Here is a 24,625-nt window from a genome sequence, read left to right on the forward strand (position 1 = left end):
AAACGAACAAAACACATTAACGCGCGACAAAAAAGGGCCACAGTTGCATTCTAATCCGTTTCCAGCGCTGAATACGTTCCATGCGACTGCAGACGGTCTTTCATCCGGATTTTTTCCGTTTCACAATAGGAGCAAAATGTTCTTTTCATCCTGTTCAAGTTCGAGCTTTTAAGAGCCATGAGAACAGAAGAAGAGGCTGATTGGACTTCATAAGTCAGAGCTCCCAGTTACTTTCTTCAGCCAGAACAACTGAACTTTCCCAGAGGACCTTGCAGCAATCTGATTGGTGGAAGCCGTGAGGTTGATACATCAAACAGTGGTTTGACGCAGGTGGGTAGATTCATAAAAGCAATCTTTTAAATTACATTGTATCTTTGAGACAAGAGAGGACGTCCCTGGGCTGATTATACTGAACACAGGCTTTATCAAAAGGGCCTAATCCTTATGGTTGGGGTCTGATTTTATGCCTTGAGGGAACAAGATCTTCAATCAGGAAATGATCACAGAGATGATTCCCGGCAGAAATACTTCCTCTGATGTTTGAAAACAGCGTCATTATTTATTCAAATTTACCCTACATATAAAACTACTCTAATTAAATTAAGTAAAAAATTTTCCTTTGCTCCCCTGAAAAAACTTCAGGTTCACAAGTGGGTAAGAATAATATTCCCTTTGGATGAAAGCTTTGCCTAAGTTTCTACATGACTACTCAGCCATCAGTAACATTGGGAGAATGTCTAGTCATAAAACAAGTGCTTGAAACCTGGATTTCATACAAAAAAAAGAAATGAATGGTTTGGATTCTATTGAAATAGATCCATGTTTTGCAAACTGATCTGAGGAAAAAAAAGCGTTATTAAAAGGCATCTCAGTTACTGGAGCAGGAAATTACAAAGAGATCACTGTTTAGAAATCAGTCTTATTGACAAAATTCAATTAAAACTGAAAGTGGGGGGGGGCATAGTTTTCATGATAATATTGAAGGTCCGGGGAAGCGATGTTGTCAACACAATGTGGTGTGTGTTTGTTTACACTCAGTTAATGACCCTTCTCTCTTGTTCCTTACACAGTCCGTGTATGAAGAGTTTTTAAATTAACTCCCCAATGACGTCAAGAGGCAGTTTGATGGTGAACTGCACAGACCCAGGCTCACAAAGAGCCTTCAGCTCAGACAAACAACAGACAAAGATGAAGTGATATATCTGAGAGGTATGGGTGCCGAGACAAAAGAGTCCATCACAGGATAAGTATCTCACATCTGGACAGGAGTACACAGCTTATCTACACTATAATTTGGAAGCAAGGGCGGATGCTATCGTTCACATAGCAGGAGGGAACAGGGATTTCACTGATAACATCACTGATGGGATCGCACATCAGTGAATCTCACGCTGAATCTCCACTTCATCTGTGACCACCCGCCGTCCTATCGGTTTCGAGGCTGGTAGTGACCCGGGGGTTGAAGAACCAACAACACTCAGGTGGTCCGTTCGGCATATAATCACACATCTTCAGGCAAAGTTAAGTTCAGGTGGAAAGCAAAGACTTCCCAGCATGCACCAGACACGTGGAGTCCGTGCTCTACCTCAGAATAGCGACTGAGCCACTCAGCGCCGCTGGCCTTCGTACTTCCATGGGCCACATTGTTGAGCTGCACCCCCACCCAGTCTGCCCCCGCCAACATTCCCCCCCCCCCATAAGCAGCGAGTGATAGCTGGCCTCACACTCGATAGCTCAAGTGTAAGATTGATTTCCCAGCCTATAAATTGACAGCTATTTCTATCACCTGCTTTGGGATGGAGAGCAGAGTCGCAACCTTTAGTCACAGATGGACATGGGTTCAATCATCTTCAGGTGGATGGAAAGATACATTCAAGATAACTTCAAATGTTGCATTAGAGACACAGTGCACCATGAAGACTCTCCATACTTAAACTCATATCTCAATGCCTTCAGCTCTTGGCTAATCGGAACCTCAAAATTCAGATTGAGATGGATACCTTCTAAAGGCCATTAACCTGCTCCGGAGGTGTCCACACGGTCGGAAACATTCATGGGTGCCCGATTTTGCTAAAGGCCTTCTTCCGCTTTGAGATCTCCAGGAAACTCTCATGTCAGGTTTGGGGATCTGAAAGGTTACCCATTATTTTTAAAAAGGATTAAAAAATTCAAATGCTACCAAGTGAATCCGACACAGCAACACCTTTCTGCCTGACCGCGCAAGACCTCAGTTTTGAAGGCCCCCCCCCCAGACCCCCACCTCCACCCCCCAGCATGAGCTGCCACTCGCTTCCTTCAGCCACAGCCACTCGATTTCCCCAGGCCACACCTTGCAGCAATCCAATTGGTGGATGCCACTTTAGGCATCTTTATTAAATTATGAGGGTGCTTTGTGTCCAAGATGAAACACTGTCATGTGAGGCTGGGGGCAATCTACTTATGATTGAGCAGCATTTTAAATAGGAGCTCAGCAAACCAGCAGCCTAAACTCCCCAGCAGTTTAATTCCAGACGCAAAACGCTAATTTAAAGGGCCACTTGGAATGAGTCCATGACGCATGTTGACTTTCACGCCATAGCCCTCTGCTGGATAAACTGTAATGAAGGATGAATGGAGTGCGAGTATCAAAACAAATGTATTACTGACAGGCCAGAAAGCGAAACACAAACCTTCCTGGCGAGAAAATGCCACCTCACTCTGATATCAAAAGGGTTTTTGGGGGAAAATATGTCAGTCTTCCGTAGCTGCTTCACTGATCAGCTCTGGTGTAGCTGCAGCTCCAGAAAGTGAAGCATACTCATGTCATAACCTTTCCTTTCAGTCACGGCAAAAAAAAGGCCCAAACCGACATACATACAGGTCCCAGGAGCATTTGGGGGTTGAGAGCCTTACTCAAGAGCCCAATGCAGAAATCACTCTATCGACCATGGGGTTTGAACTGCCGACCTTCTGATCACAAACACAAGAGCCTAACCCACACCACCACAACCACTCACAACTGAAAGAGAGGTACTATCATACTAGAGAATGTTTAACAGCTCTCAAACAGAAACTGGGTACAACCTCTAACCATATGGGGACAAGCCGATCGTCAGGCAGCTTCCCAATGTGCCTGAACGCGAAGTGAACCCAGGGACTCTGAGGAGGCCTATTTTAGGATGGCCCCATGGCCCCAGGACATCGCCTTATCTGCCCGATTGATGCTGCCAGCAGGGCACGGAAAGCGGCACGCTATGGCGAGTGTCCCTGCGACACGGCGGGGTGTCAGAACCGTCACCGTCGAAGTCTCGTCCTACCGAGTGCCTGGCGGAAAACAGAGACCTATCACCTTGGGCCGAGGAGGTGACAGGTGCCCAAGGCCAGCTGGCTGTCGCAGGGTGCAGCTGTGTCATGGGACTGGGGGGGGGGGGGTGAGAGGGGGGGGGGGTCATGGTCACACAGAAAAAAGTCTGAAAGGCTGCAGAAAAAACTCCTTGTTCCTTTATTCTAATGCAGGACCATCAGCTGGAACAGACAAGATTTCCTTTGAGGAATCAATGTCGATGACCATTTGCATTAATACAGAAAGTCCTTGGGGACAACATGTCTAACTGCCAATTTGCTAGTGCATGGTGTTATTCAGCACTTGAATAATGTCTCAAAAGGACAACAGTGAAGCATGGACACCAAAACATACATTCTACCTAAATAATGTCTCAATGGGACAACAGTGAAGCATGGACACCAAAACATACATTCTACCTAAATAATGTCTCAATGGGACAACAGTGAAGCATGGACACCAAAACATACATTCTACCTAAATAATGTCTCAATGGGACAACAGTGAAGCATGGACACCAAAACATACATTCTACCTAAATAATGTCTCAATGGGACAACAGTGAAGCATGGACACCTTTATTTACATTCTGCTAATGATGTCTCAAAGGGACAACAGTGAAGCATGGACACCTTAGCCATGGCTGGATTATGAAGCAGGCCATTGGGGCTATGGCCGAGGGGGCTTGGACTGGAGGGGGCCTTGGAGCACAAGGGGCCACGAGCCACAACATTTATAGTGCAAGCTGAACATTACAACCCTCATATACAATGCGAGTCCAACATCGGAGCCCTCTGCAGACAGAGCTAGAGATTAGAGACCTGCACTCCCGCGGGACCCAACGCACCGAGTGCGGCGCGGGACAAGATTTGATGGGTGGATGCGGTTGCGGGCGGTAAGATCCTCATGTATGTGCGGGTTGCGGGAGAATAGAATTAATCGCGGGACTCCCGCAAAATGGAATTATCTTAAAATTAATTTATTAAAAACAAATACTCTATTATTTATCTACTGCACAAAAGCAACAAGAACGACTAAATTAGAATAATAACAATTTACAGGCGAGTCGTCTACAGAAACTACAATTGCCGCGCTCTGAGTGCCGGGGGACGTAACCGGACACCCCAAGAAGGAATCAGCCTGGTGCTTGGACGGGATGGCATGTTCTGAAAAGCTCCTCGCTCGTGTCCATGTTCATCATTCCATTTAATTAAACTCAAATAAAACTAAACATATTTGTTTATTTTCCGTTTCTTTTTTATATATACTCAAAAGGGAAGCAAGTGAAACAAATAACAGAGTAGCGGGAAGAAGCGGTAAAAATAAAACTACTAATATGTTTACCTGCGGGATTTTGCGGGCGGGAGCGGGAGAAAATAATATATATTTTTTGCAGGAGCGGGACAGAATCTTGCGGGAGCGGGCAGGAGCGGGACTGAAAAATCCGTCCCGCGCAGGTCTCTACTAGAGATGACCACCAGGGTCCTTTGACATATGCAGTGCAAATTAACCATCAGGGGCCCCGGGCCCCTCAACATATACAGTGCAACTTAATCACCAGCGGCCCCGGGCCCCTCAACATATACAGTGCAACTTAACCACCAGGGGCCCCAGGCCCCTCAACATGTACAGTGCAACTTAACCACCAGGGGCCCCCAGAGCCTTCTGTATGTAGAGTGCAACTTGACCGCTAGGGGCCCCAGGTCCTCTTGACATATATACTGTAAGTTATCAATGAGGGCCCCCAGCTGTCTAAGGTGCAAGCTGACTGCCGGGGCCCCTGGGGCCCTTTCCACATACAATGAGAGTTAACTACAAGGGCCCCCAGCACCCCCAATATCCAGTATGTGGTTTGTTCACTGTACCTGTACGTCTCTCATCCCCTCCATAACAGGGGTGCCTCTAAATGGCAGGTGCCTCTAAAAGGCAGGTGCCCAGGGGCCTCGAAGGACCACACCTTAATGCACATTCTGCAATCCTGCATTCCTGCTCTTTACATCAAACCCAAGATCAAGTCCAATGTTCTGCAGAACACTCTTTGAAAAGTCATGATCATTTCTACCTTTCTCTTCACTCAGGGGTTTCCTCTTTGTTGCCAGGAGACTTCAAGCCAGGCGGATAATTACCATAAACCAAATATGAAACTGACTTCTCTTGAGTATAGCAATCTAAAGTTCTCAATTAGTTCCCCTGGCTCCCCGCTGGTGTCATCATCTCTTGGGACTGCAAACAAATGTTTACTCACTTAGTTTCAGGGCCCATTACCATTTTGAGCGAGGAGTTTTTGATCACAGTGCGGTAAACAAACGGAACAAGTCGGGCGGAAAAGGACAAGCACTGGGAGCCAGCTGGTATCTGAATCTCAGAGTGCATTGTGGGTCTCAGTAAGGCGCCACAGACCAACCCTGACCGTGCCGTCGGCCTTGGCCGACAAGACTGATAAACGGCGACCCCCGCTCGCGGCCCAGCTGCCTCTTGTTCCCGCTTTCTGCCCCATTTCAGAAGCCAAGCTGATCCCAGCGGGGCTGCAAGCGACACCGACGGCAGAAAAAAGAGAAGTCATGTGATTAGTTCTGTGCAAAATCAATCTCCGATCTCACGGCCGGCCGCCTGCCGCTAAATTGAATTTCGCCGGTCACAGAACTTCAATTAAGCCTGTTATATACTGTTTCCTTGGCCACTTCGGACGGGGGGGGGGCTCGCTTTAAACTTGGATTACCTCTCTTTGGCTTCCTCTCAGCCGCAGGCCACCACCGTTGCGAGTTACTAGCTGGACTTTTGAATTTTTCACGAGGCGGCCTTCTGTCCGCCAGGCACGCGGCGGCGTGGAGACGGAGACAGTCGTCACGGAGACGGAGGCAGTTAATCCTGCATCTGCTTCGCATTCGGCCAAGGATGCGGCGTGAACGGCGACCATCAGACGGTGACGGGAGGGGAACGCGGCGCTGAAAAAGGCAGCAAAGATGGAGGGGGTCAGCAATGGTAGGAGGAGGCTGAGAAAATGCAAACAAACACATATAAACAAAAAGTCATTTTATTATAGATTTTATAATACTTTCTCATGTCGCCTCACTACAGGCTCCTTAAAAGTGGATTGAGGGTCACCTGACACATACAGGGTGTGCAGCAATAGCAGCAGGGTGTGGGGACTCCCCAAAGGGGACTCTGGAGTGACACATCTCACAAACAAATAAAAGGGTCCCTACAGTTTCACGTTACAGTTTCATTTAAGTATAGAAAAAGGGAAAATAATGACCCCCCTACCCAAGAGATGAATGGACCAAGAATGAAAACCAGCAGGAAGAAAAACGTGGCAATAAATCAAAGTCTAATCGCCGCATGTGATTACCGCTAGTTATTGCACCATTCCAGATCCGTGTCTCACTCACCCCTATTGCCCCCCACCCCCGATCCCCATGGAGGGGTAAAAACAGTGAGGATCAGTAACAGATCACAGACAACTGGAGGATGAGTGAAGTCACTCGAGCAATATGGACAGTTAGCTAATAGCCCGAGTCACGGTGTGGCCCCATAACTCATCTCCTCTGAGTCACTTGCATCCGCATTCACGGTAGTCATCGCGTGTCGGGACTCCTGTGATGTGATGCCTGGGCCCATTTTTGCCGTCGGCGACATGGATATGAAACACTCCCCCCCCCTCCCCGCCACTACCTGCACCACCTTCTGCATCGGGTTTCAGCGCCCCCCCCCCTGTTTCGGCAAATGCTGATGTTAGCATTCTAGGAGCCCTCGTCTTCGGTGCCGTCAACGGAGCGAGCTGGGGCGAAGTCCAACCCGAGCCTTGTGCCAGCCTCCCGCGGCAGCAGTGAGCACCACCGGGGGTGGCACGGGCAAAGTGCTGACGCGGAGCTTTCCAGCATGCCAGGAGGGGCACTCTGCCAGACATTTAAAATGCATTATACTCTATGCCTCTGATCAGAAGATGACCAGTTCGAACCCCGGCCACGCCAGAACAGTCACATGTCTGTGGGCCCTTGAACAAGGCCCTTAACCCCCCAGCGCCACAGGCACTGCACATTAGCTGACCCTGCGCTGCAACCCCCCCCAAGCTATGGAGAGCAAGATGAGGTCAGGAAAGTACAGTGCACAGTAGCTGTACTAGGGCATATGGAACATAAAAGCGTTTATACCGTTTTGAAAGACCAGTCTGCCAACGCTGCCACCCTTTGGGCAGTGTATCTGGCACACTGACGGGCAAGATGGAGGAGGGTATAGTTCCCCGGTTTCTTAGGCACCAAGATGGCTGCCTTTTACTTTTCCTAAAGCCAAAATTTCATTCTCTTAAAGGGTAATGTGGACTGTCTGACAGGGAGCTGAGAGGAAGCAAAAATGTAGACTGACAGGGAGCTGGGAGGGAGCAAAAATGTAGACTGACAGGGAGCTGGGAGGGAGCAAAAAAATGTGGACTGTCTCTGGGTCCTCGAGGACCAGATTGGGAAACACTGAAATATAAGTCTATATAAGTATCAGAATTGAGAATGAAGACAAAAAACTAAACTAAGATGCAAAAACAGAGACCTGTAATGTAAATTCCTGCCCAATTATCGAGGCTTAACTTGAAAAGGTAGAGTGGGGCGAGACCGGATCGCGTGCCGTCTCCTGACAGAGCAGCATAACAACTCGTATAGTGACTGGACACATTAGCGCACCGCTGGGCGACGGGAGCAGGACCAAGCACTGCAGCCAGGGAGCACCAGAGAGCGGCCTCTGAGGAAGGGGGACGGCAGCTCCCCAGGGTAGGAAATTCCCACTCGCTACTCCAACTGTACATCCTCAGGAGAAACAGGTGACATCATAAAGTATCATACTGACCTGAATCGCAGTCTATTACAGAAAAAAAAACATGAAAATGAAAAAGAAGATATTACTGAGTCACGGGAGAAAGACGACACTTTTACTCAAAAATGTATTATCAACATAGGTGTGGGGAATTCATACAGCGATATCATTAGGGTTCTCATTTCAGAATCCTGAGATACTTGCAGTGCTAATAAAATGACATGGTCTCCTAGGTCCTGTAGGTATATTGCATCAAATGCAACTGATCGTTCAGTGAAACTCAATAATACAGCTCTGTAAAAAATTAAGAGACCACAGCAAAATTTTCAGTTTCATTCATTTTTGAATTTATGGGTATGTGAGTAAAATATACATTTTTTGCAAACTGCAGTCTGGCTCTTCCCTGCTTCTCATTGATGAAGGGCTTGTTTCTTGGTTTATGGTTCTCTTCTAGGAGCCTGATATGAACTGTCCTAGCAGTGCACTTCACACCACTTAATGTTTCCCATTCTTTCTGAAGGTCACTTGAGGCCATCCTCCGATTTATTAGGCACTGCTGGATAAGTTGACGCTCATCTCTGGCATTAGAAAGTTGCTTCTGCCCTCTACCTGGCTGGTTCCTGGTCGTTCCCAGTCTCTCCTGCTTCACCTTGTTCTTGTGTGCTGCTGTCTTAGTGACTCTGATCCTGGAAGCAGCCTGACGCGCAGTGTAGCCTCTGCCAGCAGAACCAGGATTAAACCAGGATTTAGAAGTGCTGATTTTTTAAAAATATAGAATAGTCTCAATTTTTTCCAGAGCTGTATTTCTCACAAAAAAATAATTTCAAATAAAAAAAAGACTTAAATCAATGCACAAAGCTCAAGGAGAGATTTTTAATAGTAACAAGAACAACAACAGCAACAAATACTACATGAGTTCCTGAGTTTAAATAACACAGACAACCTGCAACCCTGTTCTTTCACAACATCCTTCACCAAAGCACAAAAAAAAAATCATTCAGACGCATTTCTGCCAAATGCGTCTGCTTTATTCAGTAGAGCTAAATCAATGAGCAATACACCTTCAAATGAAATTATTTTTTTTTGCATGGAAAACAGAATAAATGACCTTAAAATGAGACCCTCCGGTGAAATGCTTTTTGCCGGCAAAGATAATCCTTCCTCAGAGAAGACAGGGCCGGTGGAGCCGTTAGCGGTTAATCATTACCACAAAGTAAGTATCCGAGCACTTTAAAGAGAACACAGGGCAAGCAGAGTAAGATGCAGAACCGCAAAGATCCACTCCGAGCTCACAACACAACATGCATTTGATCACAACAAAGCAAGACCGTCTGGTACATAATTCCCTCACGAACCAAGCCTTAAACACGAACTCATGTGAGCATGAATTCCCTAAATATATTTATATTCTATTTCAAATTCATGAATTTTACATGAGAACTTCATTAGAAAAATCTGCTGATATTAGAATGGGGAACTATTATTAAACAGGACAAAAAACTCCTGGGGAAATATCTTACTGTATTTCTGAGGCACCACAGATACATTTACAGAGAAAATACACAGTTATACTTGTATGACTATAGTTGATTATAGTTTAAGGCATTTCTTCAGAATGTGATATGTGGCTTTATTCAGGAGCCAAATAAACAGTGCTGGACATTTCAGGTCCAGAAGCTACAAATCCAGACCAAGATTTTGTTTCAACCGACCAGTTGAGTATAAAGTGCCACAGTCACAGAGTATTCAGCTGGTTGGTTGAAACAAAATCCCGGTCTGGATTTGTAGCTTCTGGAACTGCAATGCCCAACACTGCAAATAATAACATTAAACCTGAAAGAGCTTCCCTTACTGCAGGCAGAATTGCACTTTTATCAGTCTGAATCAAACTGTCAGTATCACCAACTTTTTAAAGTGAAGTTATGTTCTTAATTAAACAAATTAGAAAATAACATAAAAAAGGGGATATATTTGTGCACCGGCATGACATTTTAATAATGTAACGCGATCTTGAAAAATGAGTCGGCCTTTTTCCCGAAGTCTCTGATGACTGGTAAAGGTTAAAAACATGCTCTGCGCCAAAGTCTGGTATCTTCAAGAGTGCATATTTCTATGCCCTGGCACAGCAGCCCTTTTAAATAAACAAGGCCCTCCATCAAGACTAACAGCAATGTGACATTAATTCACAGTCCATAACAAACATAAAAAATCATCAAACTTAATTAAACGCGGGACACTTCAAAGTCTTACACTGAATCCTACACAGATTTAAAACTTTTAAAGCATTTCTGGGTACATATAAACTACCTATTCAAATCTCACACACATGCACACCAAAAACAAAAATAATATTCTAATATATTAGAATTGTTAGTAAGCTAGTAGTGCACACAAAATTACAAATATGTACAAGGTGCAACCAAATCGAGAGTATGATTTTACTCAAATGTCTAATTACAGTTTGCATCATAGCCCCACACCCACAGGGATGAGGGTTCGAATCCCATGCCCAATTCTGCATATGTTTGCATGCTTCTTGCAGTCATCCAAAAACATGCAGTTAGGCAAACGGGTTTCTCTGAATTTCATGTAAATTTGTGTGGCCCGTGCTGTCGTTTTGCCGTGTTTCCTGAGGTCGCGCACTCACTGTGGTCCTACACAGAAAAGGCGCTATAAAAACAGATTCCTAAATTACAAAATTACTGAGTTACCCACAGCAGCCAGTCATCATGTGATCCCTCCATTTACAGAATGTTATGGACGCAGAGTTGAGGGAACACTTGGTCTAATACTTATGAAATGCTTTGTCTGCAATGCATCACAAATTCATCACGCACAGCAAAATGAACGGAATTTGTAAATAACAAGGACATTAATCAGTGAGTGCTGTATATCTTTGCTTAATATCGGAGTTATTAAAGCGCAATGTCCTGTAACATTCATCATTAATGAGACCACAGGGCATTTCATCCCCTGAAAAACAGTTACTGAAAAAACCCAGAGCCTCAGAACGGATTTAATGAGGAACACAGGAAGTGTCTTCTCCTGATAGATCTTGCTGTTCTGACGGCTTGCCAGAGGCGCCCATGGGGTCTGGCTTGGAGAAAAGCCTCCTGAGGTCTAGGAGTGACTGCCAATGCTCACATCCCTCTCGTCGTACCTAACAACTTCATCCAATGTCGTCATGTGGGACACAACAAGAAATGTTCTGAGAGGCTTGATCTCTTCCATACCAGCCAACCTCTCAAAGTGTCTTAAAGCTGGTGAAAGACACAGGCCCAAGTCTCATTAAAGTTCTCCAAGAACCCAGGGCACCAAAGTTCCCAAGGCTGCAGTCAATGCAAGATTCACATCTTCCACACAAGTGACATCGAATTCCATATTTTTCCAGAAAGAAAAAATCCAGACCAAGATTTTGTTTTAACCAACCAGTTGAGTATGAAGAGTCACAGTGACGGAGTATTGTTGGCTGAAATAAAATCTTGGCGGGATTTTTACTTTCTTGACCTGAACTATCCACCTCTGATTATGTGTGACTTTCCTTCTGTCTAGTTCTGCAGAACTTCCACCCACACAGCAACACATATTGACAGTCTCATTCTGTTATTGCGTTTGTTGGTTGGAGGGCTGATTTGTGGCATCGAGCTCACAGTTAACGACGTGTTCGCCTTTAATGACTGGCTCCCGCGCGTTTCCCGACACGGCAAGAAAGGGAGGCTTAAAACCCGAGAAAAATGCCAGAATGGCTTACAGTGGTAAAAAAAAAAACCTGACTCGTCGGGGGGGGGGTCCTTCATGCAACCAGATGGCTTTTTCATTGTCACATTGTTCATTGTCTGTGAAATGCAATTACCAGCAGGCCAGCACAATGTGAATTAAGCACGTTTCTGGAGAGGGGGGGGGCACCAAGAAATAACATGCAATAAAACATGCATTTAATTTTTATTATGACATCAGAAACGCTGATTCCTGCCATTAAATGAACCGCAAGCTAAGGCGCTTCTGGCCCACCCCCCAGACAAATCGTGAGGTACAGACTGATGATTGTAGTGAGAGGGGCAGGGAGATTGTATAATACCTTTAAAAAATACCTACGGCCATACTGACAAAGTAACTAAGCTCCGTCATCCATGTCCCTCCAGTTAATTATCACCAGGCCATGGTGACCGAGTCAGACGCTGCCCGAGGAAACACTGTCACGGGATGAAAAAGTCCCTTTCCTTCTAAAAAAATAAATAAAATAAATAATTTATCTGCATACCCCATCCAACAGATACCATTCAATTTCAATGGCATGCTCTCTAATTTCAGGTAACTACAACCCTAACGTTACAAACTGATTTTTATGGTGCACAATCCCCTGAACAATTGGGCAAATGTAGCATTTTTGCCTCTGGTGCACATGCTGCAATTTGCTGATTAATAATCTAATGCTGGCGTATGCACACACACACACACACACACACACACACACACACACAGTCTGCTACACGTGTGGCCTTCACGGGGGAAAAAACAGCTCTATTGAAAATGCAGTTTGCATAAAAGTCTCAACGTGAACCTAAATGAAGGCACTGGGCCCACTTATGACCCCATAATAACCTTGGCGATTCTCCCCGCTACCTCCTCTAACTACTACAGCAGACAATGAAACGGACGTCCTTGCTGATCCTCCAAACGTGCCTGCAACGCATCAGAATTCTGTATGGATGCAGCCATGGCTGACATGAATGTCATATTCTCAATTCCGCTATCCTTCACCACTGACAACTTATTACTGGGTTTCATGCTACCCCTGTGACCCAATCAATCTAGTTTTTACATTTCATTCACATATGTAAATTACATCAGTTGTGTGCACCTGTCTGATTGGCCTTCTGCGAACGGCATGCTTTCTGTAAATTACGTAAATAATTTCCCCTTACATCTCCGTACCTGAGAGACCCTCCCTGGTGCGACACTCAGCTGTATCCTACCCGCCCCCCATCTGCTTTTTACAATTAACAAGATGATCAGAAAGACATCAGTACCACAGGGGGGGCGCCGTTCGTCCTATCGCAGTGGGAGCCAGCCAATCAAATGCAATTAACTAAATCGGACCCTGATTCAGTTGGTTGTTTCCAAAACAATTTAGTTGAACTGCGAGATTGACAACAGCGTTGCGCACTACACATCAATGCGATTGACATGGGTGCTATTCTCCAGCCCATATTAAGCGTATCAATTCAGTCGCTCGCAAGAAAACATGCGAGCGACTCGATTTATTTAATTTTCACTGCTTTCAGTACAGAATAAGCACTACATGGATGCCTGATGGCAATAACAGAAGGAGTTTAGCCCTGAATAGACGTGTTAACTGGCTTTAGCAATGTCCGTTTTGGGTCTCGAACCAATGATGGACTGTCGGCAGCGTACGCCCGATCCTGCAGCAGGAAATCTCTGTAAGGCGCAGACAGCACGACACGACACAACAAGCTACTTTAATTCGTCTTACCCAAAATGGACTTAACAGCCTGCCTCGAGGGCAATTTAAAACCCCCCGTCGGTGACAAGTCCGGTTATCTAGCCGCTACATCACCTGCGGCCCGGACTGCAGGCAAACACTGGCACCCCGGGGTCTGAGCCTTTAGCCTCGTGTTTATTAGCAGCATGCTAGTCCTCACCGCAGACAGGTCACATTAGAGGGAATTAGCCGCCACTTTAGCGTAACAGCGGGAAATTAAAAACGATAAGAGGGCACCCGTAACGAGCCCCCGGGACATGATTACCGACACGGCGAAAATGCCGGACCACACCACCTTCCCACGCTGACAGTTTCCCTCCGAAAATGGCAGGGAATTACCATCTGCGGAGCCGGAGGGAAGTTACCCCGGGCAACCTCGCTGCCGCCATATCGCCGCTCGAAGGGATCCAACACGACAGCTCATGCACGCATGTCGGCACGTCTCTACCCGAGCTCAGTGAGAACGGGACACTTTCTGCTGGATAAACCTTAAATGCAAGCAGTCGGTTAACCACTGGGGGCAGTAGTGTGTGGGTCAGCAGGCCCTCGACCCCCAGCCCCATGGGCGCCGCCGCAGACGGCTGCCTTTCGCTGCCAAGCTCGCTCTCTCCTACATGTGTGTCGTGGAGAGCGAGATGGAGTAGGCGAAAAGAGAGTTTCCCCACAGGGATCAATAAAGTTCCATCATATTATTATTTTAAAAGTCAAGCTCTACTGTGGCTTGCTGGTCCTAGCCCACTACATCACAGCGAGCGAAACCCTGTTCCATCTCTCCAAAAGTTTAACTGTTACCCCGACAACTAGGGATGGGCAGCGACGATACCGCTGACTGTCTCTGCAATCCGATACAAGTACAGTAATACCAAGGTTGATATTACAACTTAAATGTGCATATTAAGTTTGATTGTACCATTTTAACAATAAAAAAAATCTATATTTTGACTATACAATTGATTCTCAAAAACATTATGACCAAAACAATCAATGGGTCAATCTCAAAATGCGTATTTGACCATACTTGTGTACCTGTGTACCCGTTTTACATCATCTTCCATCGCCGAAGACCAGGTCCAATACTCAAGAACAGCAGCACAGAGGATGGCAAAAATCCCTGGATATTGTTCTTGCCTCACTCCAGAAACATCGGTGACATCCAGGCCAAACGAGACCAATCCCATGATTCATTGCGGCCAGTTCATTCTCGGAAGGCAAGTTAACAAGGCTGGTCCTGCCAAGACCCCAAGTGCGATCTTTACGTTCTTGGTATTGAGATTCACCCCATGTTTCAGTATCGACCCAGACATTCTTACCAAGAACCTCTGCCGAGGACTGTAAAAAGACGCTACGGATACGTCGGGGGGGGGGGGGAAGACGGGAGAATGGTGCGGTCATTCTAGAATTACTGGCATTTCATGGCTGTGCGGCGAAGAGCGACATGCTTAATTGTCACCACTACCAGCCCCCGGCGGTCTTTGCAAATTGCAAAATAAACAGGAAGAGAAAAATGAATGGCGTAAGAGGCGCGACGTGAAAACAAGTGCCGGAAGTTAAGACGCCTCCGAGGAACATCTGGTCATGAAAACATCATGCGGGAAAAACAAATAAAGCAATAAACCTGTGGATCTCAATGTAGAAATTGCTTTTCCAGTGATATAGATTTTCACACTCGCCATTAAAATGCGCAGCGCGTGAAGCGGCATATCTAATCATCGCAATGCATCTATGCTAATCATATTTCTTGCCACATATGGTCTTGTTTAACGATGTGCTTTTGTTGGGGCTAAGCCTGTTTTTAAAGCAAGGTCAATCATTTCTAAACAGCATGCCTACTGGAAGGATAGAGGGAGGGGGGGTCGAACATCACCCGGAATCACAGCTGTCATCAAATTGACAGCGCATCTCGCTCCCTGCCTCAGTGACTCGCTCCTGCCATATTTTTTCGTGCTGAATCAGGCTGCACATTCATAAGCAAAATGCAGATCTGTTTACATGTCACACAGATGACGAAAAGAAAATGAAAAGGCTATTTCTCGCAGGGAAATTCAGACAAAACTCAGTACTGCCATTTCGCAGATTAATGCGATACTGTCCGGACAATAATGATTCTGATGAGAATACCTACAGTGAAAGGCAATAAATAAACAAACAAATGAAAGACAGACAGACAGACAGACAGATAGATGAGAAAACAATCTGCAGGACTTCTGATTACTGGAGCGATATAAAAAAATCCCACCTGGGATTTGAGCACAACTCCTGAATTGCATCCCCAGCAACGCTTTCCGCATCCCTGCATAATTATCACGCAGCGGAAATCAAATCCCAACCCCAACGGATGACGACTTCGCTTCGGAAAAACGGAGGCTGCGTCGACATGCCCGTACCGTTACGGGACCGCGAAGGCCATATTTCCCAAAACCGGCAAGCCCGCTCAGAACGTGAACTAGGGGATATGAGGAGCCGTGAGCTCTGAGCATCCCCGCACCCTGCGGGGGGGGGGGGGGGAGATCCGAAGCAAATCACGCCCGACTGTGCTTTGGCAAACGCCTGGATGAGCCGTCAGCTCGAGGCGATTCAAAGTCGCGTTAAAAAGTGACGCCCCACGGTGCGCCAAATGAATCAGGGGAGCAGCCCTACTCCATGTCATTTCGCTGTAAACACCGCTAATCAAAATGAAGAGCGAAGACGACCATCTACAACCGACAAAGACAGAACACGTGTTGGCAGAGACCCGTTGACAAAATGTCACCCTGGGCTCCCACCAGCCAATTTTCCATGGAATTTCATATATTCAGGGGCCCCTGTAAAGTGTTGGGCCCCCTGATTCTGCCAGAGTAGCCACGCCCATCCTACACCCCCATGCATTGGGGAGCAGAACCTTATAAAATATTCCATAATTCCTTCATTTCAGAAAAGAACCGGCACAGGATGTCATGACACGATTGTGATATTGCATTGGACTGAGGCGTTATCACAGTGATCCCCGGTCCAGAATAAGGGCAGCAGTCGTTACTCTTCAGTGACCTCCGTACCACGCTCCCACGAGGGAGCTAAGCAGCTTTCAGACACATTATTCATGTATGAAATATCCACACATTAATATTCCCGGCATCCCATGTATTGTATGCTCTGCCCTGTGCCCTTTGCTTCCGGGGACAGGATCCAGCCTCACGGTGGTTATGAAAAATGGATGGAGGGATGAATCGATAGATGACTTTCCCGCATTAATTCTGGTGGAGACCAGCCCATAATTCCGTTACACTAGCTTTCTCAAAATCTGCAAGCAAGTCATGCCAGTTGGGGAGGTGATGGGGGGCATCTCAGAGAAAGTCTAGCGAGTCCTTGCCCACACCCATGACCTCATTCCCCAAACCCGCCAGCACATGATAAGCCCAGGAATTCCTCATTTCAGTCTGAGATTTCCGCCTTTCCTAGAGCTACGAACCTGGCTTTTCTCTGCTGCACCAGCGTTTCCACATCCTTCATTCACCCTTTAATTATCTGACCCACTTCTTTACACTCACATCAGTGACAATCCAATTGGCAGGGTTTGGATTCAGTAGGTTGGACAAAAACGTAGTGACCATGATCAACTAACCATTACCAGCAACACACGTCGCCTGCTGGTTAAGACGGGTGCCGCATCCTCCGGCATATGACACGATCAAATGACGCTAACCAGCAAAGACCAGCACATTCCAGTCATGGGATAGTCTGTACTAACATCTTAATACAGAGAGCCTGCAAGACCATGGTCTGAGCTATTTCAAAGTAACCCCCCCCCCCCCCCCAGCCTGCCAGACAAATTAGATCAATATTGTGTATTGGTAGCGTTATATAATAAGCTTATACCTTATTAAATTAAAGATACACCCCTTGGCACCATCCCCCTTCCCCTGGGCAAAGTACCAACCCTGTGAATGTTTTATTCATTGGTGTCCAAGGTTGGTGCACTCAGGCAAGGCCCCTGCCAGGTCAATGACATTGACTTGTCAAGGTATTGCATTATTTTAAAAAACAAGAGCCCTAATCCCGGTACGCTCATATGGTTTAAATGGTTCAATTTAAATGCAAGCACACATCGGCAGAACTGCATGAGTTTGGCTTCCCCTTCCTCAATGCCGGCCGAGAAACGAGAGCCAAAACGCGGATCCTCTCAGCTAACACTAAATTGAAGTCAATTAACATTAAGAGGTGCGACTGCAACAGATCGTCCGAGTGAGACCCTGCGCCATGGACGGCCAAATGAAATAATTACCATCCGCTGTCGGGGGAAACGGAAGAAGAGTGAGGCACGTAGCACGTCCGTCAGCCGTGCTCTAAAGAAGGTCAGATGCCTGGTTTGAATAGGTTTAATACCGAGAGCGCGGGAGACATTAATTCAGCTCGGTTTATTTCAGCAAAGAATGAAAGCGACTGTACACTCAGCCAGGGAATAACCATCGTTAGCATTCCAGGTTTGTTGCGTAACGTTAAATCACCGCGTCTTTAAGGTCGCCTCGTCTCGTCGCTCGCCACAGCGACAAAAAAAAAACAACAAACAACAAATCATCGTCGCGCTCCACATGTAAGCTTTATTATAGACGCTGTGGCTTTTTCTTCCTGTACTGAATCGCCACACTATGTCAAGCGGCCGCGAGTTGCCATCTGCCCCAGCCTAATGGAAAAAGTCATGGGCAAAACAGGAACCCAAGATCAGCTAAGATTTCGCGGCCTTTCATCAGCATGTCGGGCGACTCACTTTCAGCCTCTACACAGCCCCGGAGTCCGCCTCTCGCCTCACTGACTCTTGATTTCCACTTATATTTCCACACACACCTGAATCCATCCCCTCCCTGCAGTACGGTTTATGCAAACATCACACTCTACAGAAGCCATTGCTCCCCCTGCTGGAAGAAATCATAATTAAAGCTGTGAAATTTTTAAATTAAATTGTTTTTAAACTGAGCTTGATGTCCGTAAATTAAATGATTCGCAACATTTCCCCAGAAACTGAGCCTACAGTGATAATTTGCCGTGTGATTAAATCCCATTTTCAGGTGACTGAAAACGATGTTATCGATGATAACATATGTAGCGATGATAAAAATGAGGAGTGACAGGGCGCCCGATTCTCGCCATGGTATCTTTTAAGGCTCGATTTCTTCCGTCACTAATCCACGACAGCTGCTTAATTGAAAATGACGCCCACCCCGCCCCAACACACACACATACGCACACACACACACACAAACGAATACAGCTAAACCCATCCCCTACAAGAGCTACTTTGACTATCTGGAAAGTGATTCCTAACAGCCCTTTTATGTAGATTTGTACGTCGAAAACCTAAAACCACGTCACAGACAACAGCTAAACATCAGATCCATATAGGGGCTGCTTTCAATGAAATACATATTGTCTTTGCTATCAGTGACACTCAAACAAAAGTACGTCTAATCATGAACTATAATTATAATCAACATATTTATCCCTATAATGGAAGGCACCAAGATTTCACGCTCACTGATTATGTACTTGTTGGTGGCATTTTCCTGTTGTGGGAAACATCATTACGCACAACGAGAGGGGTGTGAGTGCTGGCAGTCGCTCCAGGGGGGGTGTAGACCTCCACGTCCATTAGGAGGCTGTTCTCCAAGGCAGACCCAATGACTGCCTCTAGCAAGCCATCGGAATGGCGAGGTCTCTCCGAACGTGGGCTCTGGGATTTTCCAGTGACTGTTTACCGGGGGATAAACAGCCCCATGGTTTCATTAATGATGAATGTTAGTACTGTGCTCTAAGAACTCATATATTAAGCAGAGCTGTGCAAAATTACCACACTAAATGACTTCCTAGCTTCTACTGATGAAGTCTATCTGTCATTCGATGCCTCTAATTTATGCTCCAACTTTCGCAAAATCACTCGGTTCAGGATCGCCAGTGGGACCAAGTTACACTTGGAGATGGACAGGAAACATTTATAAGGGAAACATACTGTGCTTTAACAAGGTGGGCAAAAAGGTGATGGGGTGGAGACAGAACACATATCCTGGTAAGGACAGATGGGTTGAACCAATCAGCACGCCAAACTTAGTCAGCTGACTCCGAAGTCATACACTAACCGCAAATGGTCAAAAACAAATATATAACAATACAAATAACAAAATGAAGTACTAAAATGTCAGCAGTGGTCAAGCCCAGCAAATGTAGCTCAAAAATCTGTGCCAACAGTTTTCCCATGATCCCCTAGTTTGTGAGTATGCTAATGCTTTCGACCCCGGTGTCGGGGTCCCGCCACCGAGCGGAAGGAACCATCGGTGCTCTCCAAACAATCACATTAACGCAGTCAGGAGAGGAAATGAGGCATGAGGACAAACAAAAGGGATAACCAGGAACTGCCTGGTGTCCCGCCAGCACAAACGCCTCGGTAATCATTCCGGAATAGATTCTCAGCAAGTCCTATTTGCACGGCCACTTAACTGGGGCTTCTGTAGACTTACCTACCATGAAAGGAAATCGGATAACTGGGCAGTTTTCCAAAGAAGCTGAAAGTTCAAAGTCCAAGTCCATCTTTTGGAGTTTAGACAGAGAGAGAGAGAGAGAGAGATCAGATTTTTGGACATTCCAATTTAAAGTATAAAACTTGAGGGAGCTATTGCAGCGTAATAACCTTCTATCAGGTATAATAAATACAGCCATGATGTGGAGATCTGCCGATTATCTCAGAGATAAATCCTCTGGAGTGGTGGCGGACGGGTTCCTCGCCCCAAAGCAAATCACAGTCTCACCTCATTTACTGACTTAAGCGTCATGGCACTTGGGTATGAAAGCAGGGTCGACCCGCGTAAACCCAGGAGTGTCAGGTCACAAGCGCCTGTCCGTGCCCCCCTACGCTGCCCGCTGGCCCACGGACAGAACCTGGGGGAGCTCTCTGATGTCTGGGCCAAAGGACTGCAGTTCAGTCTAATGATTAGCGATCTGTGCCGAATCTGATTCCCAGCATCCGGTTGAGCTGGGCTGTCTTGCCAAGGTTTCGAGCATTTTTCTCTCACAGATGCAGAAAGGGACAGGTTTGGTCCACGGAATCCTTGCCGGCTTTTTCCGCGTCGTGAGGAGTAATGGCTACATGCAGCAGCCGCTAGGCCATGCCAGCTCTCATTTCTACTTGTTGTAATGAACTGGCCACTGGGGGGCGCCGGTGGTAGCTGCAACTCCCGCCAAGCCCCCAGGCTGCCGATAAAAGGGTGAGCCAGCGAAGAGGTGGGGGAGGGGGACACAGGCCAGCTATCTGCACTAGCGATCGGGCCAAGTGTACTGCCATGTCTGTGAGAACTGCATTGTGGTTACATTTATTTTCTAATAAGTATCTCGCGTCTCACAGCTAACCCTGACCCTAATCGTCATTCAGCTTTAACCCTAACCATAATTCCTAACACTCTCTCAACCCACCACAGCATTCAATGTACATTCCAGCCCCATCTTAATTTACCATTAAAAAGCATAAAATAAGACATTACAAAAAATTTAGGCTTACAGCAGGGGTCTCAGACTCACAACCGGGGGGCCATTGGCCAGGAGGTCCAACCGGGGGGCCATTGGCCAGGAGGTCCCCCCCCCCCCAAGGGAGCCACATGTGAAATTAGAGAGTATAAAAAAACAATGCAAAGTCTATAATCCATTAATCAGCACCGTGTGCTGGCAGTGAAGCATGCTGAGGGTGGGGGGCAGGGTTCGGGGGGATGCTAGTTCCACCATTAGTATGAGACTTCTGGAATATAGGCCTCACACCATTACAATGTCACACCATAAAACAGACGTGGGGAATGCTGCTATCCCCAGGCTGCGCACTGACATTTCAGTTAGCGGGTGGATTGCACCAGGTGAAACTACAGCAAAATCCCAGAATCCTCTGCAGTCTGGACCCAGGCATCACCACCCCATATAGTGCATTAAAGCTGCTGAGAACCTTTTTAATATGGCTTCCGAGTTAAAATTAATAACTGCAGTTAGTAAATCACTGTCTGCCACAAATTGAAAATTGTGACTCTCTGCGTAAAGCCTTCCATTGCGTTAAAACCCTTCATAGACGCCTGGTCAGCATGTCTAATTCCATCCTAGATCTTTCCGTCATTGGCCGAACTCACCACTGAGCAATAATTAAGAACTACCATTAAGCCTGTCAGTAGTCATGACGACTCATCAATGAATCCATTATTCCAACCTGCAGACGAGCTTTTAATAAAATTCCAGAAGTAGAGGAGCATGATTTCATTTTCTCTGTGTCACGTCAAAGAATTATAGGGCTCGGTTGCTATAATTACCATCCCATCATTACACGGTTCTATCTACTCAATACTCTTCTTTGGTTTTTATTTTTTTTTATACTTATTTTCTGGTTAACGGACTTTGAAAGTGATCCAAAAAATTTTATATTCCAGAGAGAATATTTAAAACCCAATTTTAAATTTAAAAAATAACCTGGAATAGTTCCCGGACCTGAACTAAGAGGTCCACCTCAACACCGGGACAATCTAAGTGGAATTTTCCTCCAGGTTCTCCAGTTTGCTCCCACAGTCCAGAAACACGCAGTTTTGCATGAATCAGCAGATCGTTGTGCCAGTGCCCATACCCTAGTGCCCATCTCTGTTTGGCTCCGTGATGGAGCCAGTTTTTCCGAAGGGGCTGTGGTATGTGGGACCTGGACAAGCACACTGATCAAAAGCGGTCCAGCCGAAAGTGAACGATACATTAAACATTAGCTTAGCGCACATTGGCTTAGCGTACCTTATGTTAGCATAAATTAGCTTTGTGCACATTAGCATAGCATGCCTTATTTTAGCGTACATTAGCTTAGCGCACCTTAGTTTAGCTTGCCTTATGTTAGCGTACATTAGCTTAGCGCACCTTAGTTTAGCTTGCCTTATGTTAGCGTACATTAGCTTAGCGCACATTAGCTCACTTTCATTGCAAGCAGGGCTACACAGCTGCTCCTCCTGCAAGATTTTGGCCCAACCACTGATCTTGTCAGATGCCAATTGACCTAATTTCATCTGGAAAACCTTCTGCTCCGCTACCACAATGCTGAGAAGATACCAATTCCCAACTCTGCATCCCCTGATTTTATTTTGCGCATCGGGAACAAAAATGCTACGATTTCTTCATTAGTCCTCCCACATTCAGTACAGTAATTAAATGGCTATGGGATTAATGGTGGATGCGTGAACCGCATCTGGGAAGGCTTGGGGATGCCTGCTTCGTCCAATCAGCTGTGTGTAATGAAGCCATTTCTCTCCATTACTGCGACCCGTCACAGATCGATATTCAAACGGCAAATTCCACCGTAGGCCTGTTCCTTTTTTGTCTCTCCCTCCCCAGTGACCTTTCCTGAGCTGCACACAAGTGCCTCGGTAATTAAATCGGCCGACATCAAACAACCATCCTCCCATTCATCAGAGCCAGTGAAGAATCTGAGGAACGAAGATCGTACTTAGAGTACGAGGCAAACATCTCGCCATGCTTTTCAACTAAGGCCTAGGGAGTTTCATTGTGCCAGAAGGTCACATCAGGATAGTTAAACCCTCATTGGTATTATGGATGCTTATCCAGCTATCATGTGAACTCCTTAATGCAAAACTATCATCTCTAATAGGGGTTTCCTGACCTTCTGAGAGTGGACTGGTTTATGTCATATAAAATTTTCAGGGACCAGTAAAATGGTTGAGGAGGGGTGTTGATCGGCAGTTTCATAAGTTTAATCGTTCCCAATTTTTTCAGATGCAACCCCCCACTGCAAAGCCCCCAGAGTTCCACTGCCCACTAGAATACTGGTCACAGACCAGTTCCGGTCCATGCTGGGAATTCCGAATCTATACTATACTGAGAGTGATGCGATGCACACGGTTTAAATTTAGCTGATCAGATCGAGCACTGAGGTTCATCTCTGAGGATCTCAGCAAGGCTTACCCCATTCCCAACACCTGCCCTTGAACTAACATTCACAAACAGTTCAGTTATTTAACAAAAGTATTTTTTTATCAAAGGGGAACAGGGCAGCATGTAACACGATGATTTAAACCATGGACTCATATCCTGAAATCCCAGTAAAGGTCCTTCTGTTGTACAGCAGGGAGAACGTCTGCAATGAAACGTGCGTGAGTACAGCCCGGAAGGGTGTCCGTGACAGGAAAGGCCGGGAGTAGGTGACCCTCCCCAGTGTCGGCACGGTCACCATCGTTAGGAGGGCGAATCTCCTCCTCTCTGCAGCCTCATCTGCATCGAAACCGTCGCATCAATCATGCAACTCAGCCGGGATGCGTGCTGCACGACTGATTTTTATTTTGCATGTTTTACACAGTCATTTAGATAAATATATACGGTACAATATTTTTGTTATTAATCCCAGCGTGATATAATTATTAATCTTTCCAACCCACTAGTTCCCTCACCATTAAGTCAAATTAAATTTAGAGATTTATTACTTATAGCCCATTTTATCAGGTAAATATTTAATACGGACGCTCCGCTCATTCAGCACATAATTTGATCCGGCTGCATGACCGTGATATCGGCTCCTTCCGTTTTTTTTTCTGCTTGACTTATTCAGCTACAGTGATGGAAACCTAGATACCCGGAGCCCAGCCCATGATGCCAGGGGCGTTAAGGCGGAGCCTATCCCGAGACACACCCACAATCACAGTAACGTGGGATGCTTGGCTGGCTTGGTGAAACTTCCACAAATGTCCAAAAATCCCGAGATTTGTGTACAGGCGTCGGCTAAAAATTTGGTCATGTGATTGGACGAGGCACAGCCAATTAAAACTTCTCATCTCATCATTAACCAATAGGATTGCAGCTGGCACACACGGTCACTTACACTTGACTGGCTGACACATCACTGTGCCACGTGACCCGCCGCAGCGCGGGCACATACCCGCTCACCGCTCAGCTGCGTCCAGACCTGCGATCTGCACTGCAGCAGTCCGTCGCATTTCTAAGCCAGAGGTTGCTTACTGCATTGC

The 24,625-nt window shown here is 46.2% G+C and overlaps 1 long non-coding RNA gene across 5 annotated transcripts in view; it reads right to left on the bottom strand.

Annotated features, from left to right (window-relative positions):
* The window catches only part of LOC111855984 (uncharacterized), a 61,424-nt gene that overhangs the window by 10,004 nt on the left and 26,795 nt on the right, over positions 1-24,625 (bottom strand). For 3 of the 5 annotated variants that reach the window (XR_011984747.1, XR_002841010.2, XR_011984746.1), the window contains exon 2: positions 6,042-6,267. This is a non-coding gene — a long non-coding RNA (uncharacterized lncRNA). Of the gene's footprint in view, positions 1-6,041; positions 6,268-14,651; positions 14,783-18,366; positions 18,457-24,625 lie in introns of those variants that run through there. The other 2 variants (XR_002841011.1, XR_011984745.1) reach the window with 2 other exon arrangements.

This window comes from Paramormyrops kingsleyae, chromosome 22, assembly GCF_048594095.1.
Source record: "Paramormyrops kingsleyae isolate MSU_618 chromosome 22, PKINGS_0.4, whole genome shotgun sequence".
In the NCBI taxonomy this organism is placed as follows: Eukaryota; Metazoa; Chordata; class Actinopteri; order Osteoglossiformes; family Mormyridae; genus Paramormyrops; species Paramormyrops kingsleyae.